Below are 12,995 nucleotides of genomic sequence, written 5' to 3' on the forward strand. Positions count from 1 at the left end.
AATATAGTTTTTACATCCATTTGATGAATAAATAAATTATGAATAGCAGCGAGAGCCATTAGAACTCTTATAGAAAAAATCCTAGTTACAGGAGCATAAGTATCAAAATAGTCAATGCATTTTTTCTGGGAGAATCCCTTGACTACTAGTCTAGCCTTGTATTTCTCAATGGAACCATCTAGCTTCAGTTTCTTTTTGAAGATCCACTTGTAACGTATATGTTTTGCCCCAGGAAGTAGATCAACTATCTCCCATGTGTGATTAGCTATAATCGAATCTAGTTCTGAGTTTATAGCATCCTTCCAAAAAGGTGTATCTCGAGAACTGATTGCCTCATTATACGTCACAGGATCATCATAAAGAATAAACGTGTAAAAGTCATCACCAAAATTGGTGGATTTTCTGTCTCTTTTACTCTTCCGAATTTTTTGTTCAAAAATTTCAGGATCTGTTGATTGTTGTTCACTAGGAGCAACCAACCTCTCAATGCCAATTTTCAAAGGAAACAAATTCTCAAAGAAATCAGCATTTTTACTCTCTATGATAGTGTTAGCATCGACAAGGTTATTATCAGATTTTACTACTAAAAATATATATGCAGCACTATTATGAGCATAATCAATGAACATACAATCAACAGTTCTAGGTCCCAATTTTCTCTTTTTAGGTTCGTTCACTAGAACCTTTGCAAGACACCCCCACATTTTGAAGTATTTCAGGTTAGGTACATGACCTTTCCATAATTCATATGGTGTATTATTTCATATTTTCTTGTTGGGTATCCTATTCTGTAAATGGCAAGCAGATAGAATTGCTTCCCCCCACAAGTTCAGGAAAGCTCCAGAACTTACAAGCATAGCATTCCTCATCTCTTTTAGTATTCTGTTTTTCCGTTTGGCTACTCCATTAGACTCAGGAGAGTATGGTGGAGTAGTCTCATGAATAATGTCATTCTTGTCACAAAAGTCTTGGAAGGGGTTAGATTCATATTCTCCACCCCTATCAGACCGAAGTCTTTTAATTTTACAGTTAAGCTGGTTTTCAACTTCAGCTTTGTACTTGAGAAACATCTCACCTGCTTCATGCTTATTTTGTCGTAGTAAATATACCATGGTGTACCTAGAGAAGTCATCTATAAATGTAATATAATAAAACTTCCCCCCCTCTAGACATGGTACTTCTGAATTTACCCAAATCCGTATGAATAAGAGTTAGTAATCCAGTTTTATCTCTAGAAACAGTTCTGCAGGATTTCTTTGTGGCTTTAGTCTCAACACATATTTCACATTTATCATTAGAAAAATCATAAATATTAGACAATAAATCACATGCTTTCATTCTTTTAATATACTGAACATTCACATGTCCTAGTCTACCATGACATATATTAAAAGAGTCAAGCAAGTAAGCAGAAGCAGATTCATTCTTATTAATAATAATGTTGTCAAGTACATTCAACATGAAAAGACCACTGTTATTACAATAATCTTTCCCAACAAAACCCTCATTTTTCGTCAGAACGAACTTGTCACTCTCAAAAGTCACCTTGACGCCAGCTTTTCCCAGTAAGGACACAGAAATCAGATTCTGTCGAATCTCAGGAACATGAAGAACATTACTAAGTGAAAGGGTTTTCCCTGAAGTTAACTTCATAAGAATCTTGCATGTTCCCTTAACAGGAACATACATTAAGTCACCCATATAGACCTTTTCAGCTTTCACTAGTATGTAGTCTGAGAAGGCTTCAACATCACCACAGACGTGGCGGGTGGCACCAGAATCTAGTACCCAGTTTTTCTTCTCAGTGGCCATGAACACTTGTGATACTACAGCAGCAATTATATCATCTCCCTCAACCATATTAGCATTGGGAGGATCATCAGTGTCTTTCTTGTGTCTGCACTGAAAAGCCCTATGTCCAGGTTTACCACAAACATAACAATTTCTATTGCCAGTACCACTCATTTTAAAAGAAGTACCTTTGACCTTGAAATTCTTATTTTTGTTGTACTTATGTTTTTTTTAGAGTTTTTGTTGGATTTACTGGGATTACCTTCAACGATATTGGCTTTGGAATGGAATTCCTTAGACAACACATCATCCCGAGTCTTGTTCTTTTCCTCTATGTGAATGTGAATGTGAATTATCACATCCTCAAGAGTCATCTGTTTACGCTTACGCTTCATACTGTTTTTATAGTGTTTCCAAGACTCGGAAAGTTTCTCAATCAAACATCCAGCAACAAAGGTTTCGGATAAATCAATACCGTTTTCAAATCATTAATCAGCACATGAAAATCATGGATTTGAGACGTTACATCTCTATCCTCTCTCATCTGGAACTTTAGAAAAGTCCCAATAGCATATTTCTGAGTACCAGCATCCTCTATTACGTATTTTTTGTTCAAACTCTTCCATATGTCATGTGCATTCTTATTTGAACAATAAATATCAAATATTTCATTGGACAAGGTACTCAAAATAGCATGACGACATACCTTATTCCCATTGAGCCAAGCAGCGTGATTTCTTTCGAAATCATTAGAACCCTCCACGGGTGCTGTATCAGTGAGATACTTTGCATAGTTGAGTACATCTATAGCTGTGAACACCCTTTCTCTCCATCGCTTGAAGTGTGAACCATTGAAGGATTCAATCTTTGACACATTGGGTAAGTTGCGAGCATTCAGTAGAGGTGCAACATCTCTCATAGTCGAAGTAACTTCCATGACTCCAGAATTGGTTTCTTTGATCGGCGTGGTGTCAACTGGTGTCGACATCTTGTCCTTTCCTTAAGATTGTTGCTTGCGAATAAAGAAAACAATAAGAGACAAGGATAGAAGTAACATGTAATAACCAAGGCGCGGATTAGGCTGTCCTTAAGGAAAGATTTCGCCCCTTCCAATGGTGCAGAAAGGCAGTAGTGGTGTCTTCCTCACAGGATTCAATGGTTAACAACAGTTTGACTTTGCATTAGAACAAACTACCCTCTAGAACGGCAGTATAACTTTCTCTGGCGGCTGACAGGAAGAAGAGAAGAAGAATAGGATGGGGTCGAGTTCTGTTTCTCTGCAGATGTGAGTTGCTGTTTTTCGAGGGATCCTCTATATGGACGCAAGGTCCTGTATTTATAGAGGTAAGGTGGTTGGTTCTAGATAGGATAAGGACTCACACTTCCACTCTAAGTCGGTTTCAAACTCTAAGGAGATAAAAACTCATCCTCAAACTCTAAGTCGGTTTCAAACTCTAAAGAGATAAATACTCATCCTCAAACTCTAAGTCGGTTTTACCAACAGATAAGAAGAAACCAACTAGACACTGAAACTAGTATTTAAAAATACTCCTAGAGATTCCAACAATCCCCCACTATTTCAAAATACTAATAGTCTCCCACTATTTTGGAATAGGATGTTACAAAAGAAATGGGTTAACGAAATGCCAGAGAGAATCGAAAAAATAATGCATAAGATACTGTTGCTTTACGGGCTTGAACCAGTCATAGGATATCTTTAAAAACAAGTTTGTGATGATACTAGAGGTCCAGGGCTCGAACCCCACATTTTTTTTGGGTGATGATACCAAAAGTGTAGGGCTCGAAGCTCGCCAGCATCAAAGAGTTACTGATCTCATTTAAAACAGACATTTTTTTGGGTGATGATACCAGAGGTGTGGGGCTCGAACCTCGCCAGCATTAAAGAGTTACTTATCTCATTTAAAACAGATTTGCCAAAAAAAAAAAAATGTTCACAAAGATTTTATTGACCCAATTGTTCACAAAGTCAATAAAATATTGGTTTTTGTTGGTAAATCCAATTGTTCTATCTAGGAATTTCGTATAGAGCTTTTTTTTTTTGATGGTAAGCTGTTTTAAAATGAGATCAAGAACACTTTGATAATTGGTGGGGTTTGAGCCCCGTGAGCTCGTATCATCACCCAAAGATTTTATTGACTTTGCTAGTTGGCACCGTGATTTCGTGATATGGGGCTAAGCCTTACTATATATTAGAATTAAAGATACTCAACTTTTTTTAAAGACTTCTACGCCTTAGTATATACATATAGATCTGGTGCCCTTAGTCTGAAAGTTGTTCAAATTATGATAGGATGACCACAACACAAAAGATTTACCGTGGTTTGGCCAATGATGCCTACTTCCACAAGAGCCAGTTCTTATTAAAGTGGGAAGGAAGATTACAATCTCTCCTTTCAGTCTCTCACCTTACTAGATCACTCTTATCTATTTACAGGGTTGTATCTCTGTAAAGGTTCTCTCTCAATCTTGATAGCTTTCAAAATTGGTTTCTCTCTTTGTTTTTGTCTGGTTCTTAGTCTTAGTATTCTAGGTTTTCCAAAACCTTGATTTTGGTTTTTATCTCCAAAAACCAAATTTCACCATGTTATCAGCGAGCCCACCAAAATAGACACGGCTGGTGTCTTTCCGAGCCTTGGTCGCACCAAAACACTGGACACCGAGCTTGGTCCCTTTGAGCCTGGGTGCGCCCCTCTCAACGCCAAATCAGCTCCGTTTCTCTCCAGCTCTGTTTCTCTCCTCATGTGAGGGATAACTCCAACACGCCTTACTATATATTGGAATTAAAGAGACCCGACTTTTTTTAAAGACTTCTACGCCTTAGTATATACATATAGAATTGGTGCCCTTAGTCTGAAAGTTGTTCAAATTATGATAGGATGAAAGTTGAGTTGCTGGAACAAGAAAATAATTATTCCTATCTTGCTAGTGTTGTTTGCTCATTTTCCCCTGTCAAATGTAATGATAATCGTTCTTGTCTGTTTCTTGTGAATACTCAATAGTCGATGCTTTGTCTAGCCTAAGTAACGCGTTGAGGGACCCTAATAATGTGCTACAAAGTTGGAATTCTACCCATGTCACTCCGTGCACTTGGTTTCATGTTTCATGCAGCCCTGATAACAGGGTTATAAGAGTGTAAGTTCTTTCTTTTTTCATATAACTTATATGGTGTTTAAGACGAATATAAAAGAAAATTTTCCGATGTTGAATGCTTAGGATATAAAATCCAACTTTCCACTTGATTGACCAGCTTAACTAATGATTACTTGTTTTTGTATTTCTTTCAGGGATTTAGTAAATTCTAATTTATCAGGTACATTGGTCCCCCAGCTTGGTCAGCTTACATCTTTGCAGTATTTGTGAGTGCCTTTCTCTAGTCTATAAGCAATACTTGTTTGATGTGTTCCCTGTCAATAAGATAATATATCTTCTGTTGCCTTGCATACTTGTATAGAACTAAACCATTCCCATCTTTGTACGCTCCATTGGTTTTCAATATTTCAGTCTTTGTTTTCAATAGTAAGAAAATGAAAAGTTATAACTGATTACAGATAATTGAACTCACCATGCAGGGAACTTTATAGTAATAACTTAAGTGGACATATTCCCAGTGCGCTTGGCAACTTGACAAGCTTAGTGAGTTTGGATCTTTACTCGAACAATTTAAGTGGTAGGATTCCAAAGACATTTGGCAACCTAAGAAAATTGCGTTTTCTGTAAGTTACTTCAACCCATTCATTCTTATTCAAAATAAATCATCTTATAATAAAAACCATGTCTATATATCATATGTCCTGAGTTATCTGTAACCCTTTTCAATAGATTTTGGAACTTGACATTGTTTTAAATGTTCTGGAAGGACAGTCGGCTTAACAACAACAGCCTGAAGGGTAACATTCCTGTGTCTCTAACCAAGATTACGACACTCCAAGTTTTGTAAGTATCAAGCTGATATCCTTCTCCTCGGATGTGAAATCCTCTCATTTTCACTCTTTTGTTGGTGCAATGCTATTTAAGTAGGCTTATTACCATCTTGCAAATTGGCGTGCAGGGATTTATCCAACAACCTCCTATCAGGACCAATTCCAGATACTGGTCCTTTTTCGTTGTTCACTCCCATCAGGTTTGTTGCTAGTATACTGTAGTTGGTCTCTTTTTGCTCTGATTAGAGATGTTATACTTATATCTATTTGTTGAAATGCAGTTTTAATAATAACACAAATCTATGTGGCTTTGTTATTCAAAAGCCTTGCCCAGGATCTATTCCCTTTTCTGCTCCTCCTCTCTTGGTTCCTCCACCAGTATCTCGTGGCGGTAATTTTATTGCACCTTATTATGGTTGTTCTGTCGTAAAATGTTGCTACTTCTTCATAATCTGTTTATCTTGTTTGTAGTGAATATTTTATTGATGTTTTTTAGTACATGTTCCTTTTTTACTTATCTTCTCTATCTTTGCATGAGAAATTTCTTGATTATGGCTGTCTTTTGTCTTTGTTTTGGAAATTCTACTTGCGCCATTTCTAGGACCAAGCACATTGGTCTCCGGTATCATTTTATCCGATCTCTGTTGGAGGATGAGGTTTTGGCACTTGAGAAGATCCAAGGGAGTGAGAATCCGGCGGATATGTTGACCAAGACCGTGCCTACTGAGAAGTTGAAGTTGTGTTCAACTTCGGTGGGTCTTCTTGCTTGAAGACCATGATGGATGAGCCGAGTGTTTCATTAGTAAATTGGATTTGGATTGAGTTGTTACAATTGAGATGTGATGTGCATGAAGAATCTCGAAGGTTCCAAGTGGGAGATTGTTGGGTTGTTGGAACCGTCGAGCTTTGCTCCGGTGTCCGTATGCCACGTTCACGAATTTTCAGTTTGATGAAGTGGGCGCACCCTACGCTCATGCCTACCGAAATTTTTCACTGTTTTGGCCCAAGCCCATTTTCTCCCATTTTTTCTATGTACACCTATATAAAGGAAATAGATTAGGGTTTTTGATACAACTTTGAGAGATTCATTTCTTGGGTATTGTGGGAGCTCTATTGAGCTAGGGTTTAAGTGATGACTCTTGTTCTTGATTCTTGATATCTCTTGTAAACTCTCCAATCTTTGCTATAAAGGAAACTCGGCTCTTGTGTGGATGTAGGTAACATTTACCGAACCACCTAAATCTTTGTGTCTCTTTGCATATTTACTTCCTTATTTATTGTTTGCTTGTTATGGGTGATGATAAATTAGTAGCTTTGCTTGTTTGAGTTTGTTGTGATAACTACTAAAGTCTTGGGTGGGTGATTTCTTTGGTGTGAACTCCAAGTTAAAATCATTTGGGATAAAAAGTAGCTAGGTTGAGGTGTGACTTTCTAGTGAAATCTCCCAACACTTTACGGCTTTTCGACAACTTGTCATCACCGGCTTGTTTCTCAACAGAACCAACAGAAGGGGGTTTGTTAAGTGGGATTTTTGAGGAGTCTTTTAAATGCCTTGCTCTTAGTTTCTCTAAAAGGATAGAATGCTTCATGGGTTCTAAACCATAGTTGTCTTGTTCAAGTGTAGTAGTAGTTGTTGTTGTTGTTAGCTCTATTGCATTGGAACAAAGAGGCTTAAACCTTTGAAAAACCCCCCTGGTGGGTGTTTTGGTAAAAAGGTATCTTGTTGTTGATGAAAAGAGTGTGTGGGAAAAGAGATTTGAGGAAAATGAGAAGCTTAGCAGTGCTCTTCCAGTTCCAACCATGGCTGCCCTGTAAAAAATGAGACAGATGATAAAAATCATTTCTTTTTTTTAAGGAAAATCAAATTTATGAATGATTTGGGCTTCAAGCCCGAATAAAGTCCAGTCCAATGAAAAATTTGGATCTATAGACAAGCCCAATCGGCCCAGTTGACCCGAACCCATCAAAGCCTAGCCCGATCATCGTCCACTAAAGTGGGAGCAATAGCTATGGCAGAATTGGGTGAGAATTGGTTCAATTGCTTGTCGAACCAGTGCCGAAATCGATCTAATTATTCTTCAATTATCAATAATCTATAATTAAAAAGTGAAAAGAGGGTTTGTCACGAGAGAATAAGATGTTTCTTATAGTTTAAATCATTAATCACAATACACAAATCAACTAGCTCAGATATAGAAATAACTAGATATAAAAAAAAAATTGTAAGTTTCTAGTTGGAGTTATTTTTTGCTAGATGGAGAAGAAGATAAATATTTTTTCATATCTTAAATCACAAATTACAAGTTCACGTAAGTGTCTTCTAACTTAGTTGGTAAAATCTTTGAGTGATGACCCCAGAGGTCTGGGGTTCGAACCCCGCTACACACTATTGAGTTACTGATCTCTTTAAAAATAGGCTTGCCCACACATTTGTAAGGTTCGAACCCCGCTTCTAATGATATTAGAGGTCCGGGGTTCGAACCCCGCTTAATTGGTAAAACCTTTGGGTGATGATATTAGAGGTCCAAGGTTCGGGGTGATGATATTAGAGGTCCGAGGTTCGAACCCCGCTACACACTATTGAGTTACTGATCTCTTTAAAAATAGGCTTGCCCACACATTTGTAAGGTTCGAACCCCACTTGTAATGATATTAGAGGTCCGAGGTTCGGGGTGATGATATTAGAGGTCCGGGGTTCGAACCCCGCTTAGTTGGTAAAATCTTTAGGTGATGATATTAGAGGTCCGAGGTTCGAACCCCGCTACACACAATTGAGTTACTGATTTTTTAAATGAGATTAGTAACTCTTTAAAAACAGGTTTGCCCACACATTTTTTTCGCAGGGTAAAATTTTTGGGTGATAATATTAGAGGTCTGGAGCTCGAACCCCGCATTAAAGAGTTACTAATCTCATTTAAAACAGACTTGCCAATCAAAAAAAAAAAACAAGTTCACACGCATAACACACAAATCAGCTAGCTCAAAGATGGAAACAATTAGATCTAAAAAATATTTTATAAATTTATAGTTCAAGGTTTTTTTTGTTAGATGGAAAGAATGTCGTAATTGGTATTAAACAAAAATAAATTAGCTGACCGAAATTATTAATGGTAGTTGTTGATGGTCAGCTCGTTTTTGTCCTAAAGCCGAAATTATGGTTAATTTATGTGTTTCGGCAGTTTGGGTAAGTGACCGTGAAACAGTTAAAAAGTAAGTGATTTGACAGAATTTCTGACAGAAAACGACTATTGTGTTTTTTCAGCGATCCATGCATGAGATTTTTGACTAAATAACTGAAAATGGGACAGATTTTTAGATTTTTGACTAACTGAAAATGGGACAGGAGCTGAGACTTAATATGGTAGTGCACCAGTCTGCACGCCAGCCTTGTACTCGTTTTCTAAGAACTTTCTTCTTCCACAAAAAAAAAACATTGTAAAACAATACCATATTCCTTTATTATTGAGCTGGTTTAGCAAGCTAGAGAGTAATAAAAAATAATGGAGATCATAACTTCATTTCTTCTTTGGTTAATGCTCATGTTCCATCCATTAAATACCATTTACGCTAATACAGAAGGTTTGTTCTAATCTTTAGCTAGTCATTTTTTTTTAAAGAATCAAAGAAGTGTGTATGAAATAATCTAGGAAAAGTGCAACTGTTATATTGTATGGCTTTTGGAATTTTTAGTAGGATTACTGTAAAGTTGGCTTTTGAGCTACTTTATTTCTTAATCAGAGGCCTAATATTGGTTTTTGTTGGTAAATCCAATTGTTCTATCTAGGAATTTAATCAGAGGCCTAATATTTGTTTTTGTTGGTAAATCCAATTGTTCTATCTAGGAATTTCTTATAGAGTTTTTTTTTTTTTTATTGGTAAGCCTGTTTTAAATGAGATCAGTAACTCTTTGATGCTGGCGGGATGCTGGCGGGTTCGAGCCCTAGACCTTGGTATCATCACCCAAAGGTTTTACCAACTTTACTAGTTGGCACCTGTATTTCGTATAGGGCTCGCCTTACTATATATTGGAATTAAAGAGACCCGACTTTTTTTAAAGACTTCTACGCCTTAGTATATACATATAGATTTGGTGCCCTTAGTCTGAAAGTTGTCCAAATTATGATACGATGAAAGTTGAGTTGCTGGAACAGGAAAATAATTATTCCTATGTTGCTAGTGTTGTTTGCTCATTTTCCCGTCAAATGTAATGATAATCGTTCTTGTCTGTTTCTTGTGAATACTCAATAGTCGGTGCTTTGTCTAGCCTACGTAACGCGTTGAGGGACCCTAATAATGTGCTACAAAGTTGGGATTCTACCCTTGTCACTCCGTGCACTTGGTTTTATGTTTCATGCAGCGTTGATAACAGGGTTATAAGAGTGTAAGTTCTTTCTATTTTCATATAACTTATATGGTGTTTAAGATTGATATAAAAGAAAATTTTCTGATGTTGAATGCTTAGGAAATAAAATCCAACTTTCCACTTGATTGACCAGCTTAACTAATGATTACTTGTTTTTGTATTTCTTTCAGGGATTTAGGAAATTCTACTTTATCAGGTACATTGGTCCCCCAGCTTGGTCAGCTTACATCTTTGCAGTATTTGTGAGTGCCTTCTCTAGTCTATAAGCAATACTTGTTTGATGTGTTCCCTGTCAATAAGATAATATATCTTCTGTTACCTTGCATACTTGTATAGAACTAAACCATTCCCATCTTTGTACGCTCCATTGGTTTTCAATATTTCAGTCTTTGTTTTCAATAGTAAGAAAATGAAAAGTTATAACTGATTACAGATAATTGAACTCACCATGCAGGGAACTTTATAGTAATAACTTAAGTGGACATATTCCCAGTGCGCTTGGCAACTTGACAAGCTTAGTGAGTTTGGATCTTTACTCGAACAATTTAAGTGGTAGGATTCCAAAGACATTTGGCAACCTAAGAAAATTGCGTTTTCTGTAAGTTACTTACTTCAACCCATTCATTCTTATTCAAAATAAATCATCTTATAATAAAAACCATGTCTATATATCATATGTCCTGAGTTATCTGTAACCCTTTTCAATAGATTTTGGAACTTGACATTGTTTTAAATGTTCTGAAGGACAGTCGGCTTAACAACAACAGCCTGACGGGTAACATTCCTGTGTCTCTAACCAAAATTACGACACTCCAAGTTTTGTAAGTATCAAGCTGATATCCTTCTCCTCGGATGTGAAATCCTCTCGTTTTCACTCTTTTGTTGGTGCAATGCTATTTAAGTAGGCTTATTACCATCTTGCAAAGTGGCGTGCAGGGATTTATCCAACAACCTCCTATCAGGACCAATTCCAGATACTGGTTCTTTTTCGTTGTTCACTCCCATCAGGTTTGTTGCTAGTATACTGTAGTTGGTCTCTTTTTGCTCTGATTAGAGATGTTATACTTATATCTATTTGTTGAAATGCAGTTTTAATAATAACACAAATCTATGTGGCCATGTTATTCGAAAGCCTTGCCCAGGAGCTACTCCCTTTTCTCCTCCGCCTCCCTTGGTTACTCCCTTTTCTCCTCCTCCTCCCTTGGTTCCTCCACCAGTATCTCGTGGCGGTAATTTTATTGCACCTTATTATGGTTGTTCTGTTGTAGAATATTGCTACTTCTTCATAATCTGTTTATCTTGTTTGTAGTGAATATTTTATTGATGATTTTTTAGTACATGTTCCTTTTTTACTTATCTTCTCTATCTTTGCTTGAGAAATTTCTTGATTGTGGCTGTCTTTTGTCTTTGTTTTGGAAATTCTACTTGCGCCATATCTAGATTTTCCTACTCATTTGTGTACTGTAGCTTTCCAAATGTCACAAGTGTAAAATTTTTGGCAATAGTTATTGCTTTATTAGGGTCAAGCTTATTAGATACTGTTGCCTTCGATGCAACCTAGTTAAAGTTGTTTCTTGTTGAAACTGGTGAGTGGATGGTGATTATTCATATAATCATAGAAAATGCGATTATGACTGTTTATTTCTCAGGAAATATTGGTCTTAGGATAGGAGCAATTGCTGGAGGAGTGGCTGTTGGTGCTGCGTTACGTTTTGCTGCACCTGCAATTTGGTTAGTATGGTGGCGTAGACGGAAACCCCAACAGAATTACTTTGACGTTCCAGGTTAGTAAAATGGTTGAAAATAACTTAAGGCGTGTTTTCTAGTAAATGTATCGTGTAACTTTTTTGTATCTCTTTTCAGCTGAAAAGGACCCAGAAGTTCATTTAGGTCAACTCAAAAGGTTTTCTTTGCAGGAACTACAAGTTGCTACTGATAATTTTAGTGACAAGAACATTCTAGGTAAGGGTGGGTTTGGGAAGGTGTACAAGGCACGTCTGGCAGATGGTTCCTTAGTCGCAGTTAAACGACAAAAAGAAGAGCATTCACTGGGTGGAGAAATTCAGTTTCAGACAGAAATAGAGATGATTAGTATGGCCGTGCATCGGAACCTCCTACGTCTACTTGGCTTTTCTATGACAGCAACCGAAAGGTTGCTTGTATATCCGTATATGGAAAATGGCAGTGTTTCATCTTGTTTAAGAGGTGCTACTTCTCATGCTACTTTTCTACTTTTCTATTTGGTCACTTTAACTTTGACTTGATTTTTGGTCATAATCATTTTGCTTATCAGTAAGTGTGATGCTTTCTTGTAGAACGTCCATCATCTGCACCCCCAATTGATTGGCCAACTCGGATGAGGATAGCATTGGGATCTGCTAGGGGTCTTTCTTATTTGCACGAACATTGTGACCCGAAAATTATTCACCGTGATGTCAAAGCTTCTAACATTTTGTTGGATGGGGATTTTGTTACATTTTCGTCATCTTGACTAATGTGTTTATTTGATATTTGTTTAAATTCTTCTACACTGGCGCGCCGTAGACTTTTTAAGTTTCAGGACCAACATTTAGTACTTTTTATACATGCCTGGATAACAGATTATAGAGTTCAACTCTAATGAATAGTAGTTTTGAGATGTCATTCCAAAAATCATCTTTAGAATCATTCAGTGAAAGGGGCACTTTCGATACTGGTGTAGAATTTTTTTGTGAGCTCTTAGATGTTTTTTAAATATAGTAAAACAAATACCCTCAACCTCTCTTGCTTTGAATCCTAAACCAATAACGTTACATTAAATCCGCTGCATTTGTCTTTACTTCTATAACTTAAGTGACTATGTTCCATCTCCTCTAGCACGTTGTTCGATGCATTACCATATGTTTTTGACATCTTTGTTA

General features: G+C 36.9%; 1 pseudogene across 1 annotated transcript; it reads left to right on the top strand.

The window, feature by feature from the left end:
• The first annotated feature begins 4,780 nt into the window (after positions 1-4,780).
• On the top strand, positions 4,781-12,747 carry LOC147473738 (LRR receptor kinase BAK1-like; annotated as a pseudogene). The gene is made up of 16 exons (XR_015210307.1): positions 4,781-4,944; positions 5,097-5,168; positions 5,382-5,525; positions 5,674-5,745; positions 5,861-5,932; positions 6,014-6,186; positions 9,231-9,311; positions 9,981-10,113; positions 10,266-10,337; positions 10,550-10,693; positions 10,845-10,916; positions 11,032-11,103; positions 11,185-11,324; positions 11,745-11,879; positions 11,959-12,300; positions 12,411-12,747. The product of XR_015210307.1 is annotated as an LRR receptor kinase BAK1-like (transcript).
• Positions 12,748-12,995: the final 248 nt, after the last annotated feature.

This window comes from Coptis chinensis, unplaced genomic scaffold (assembly GCF_015680905.1).
Source record: "Coptis chinensis isolate HL-2020 unplaced genomic scaffold, ASM1568090v1 utg1828_pilon_pilon, whole genome shotgun sequence".
In the NCBI taxonomy this organism is placed as follows: Eukaryota; Viridiplantae; Streptophyta; class Magnoliopsida; order Ranunculales; family Ranunculaceae; genus Coptis; species Coptis chinensis.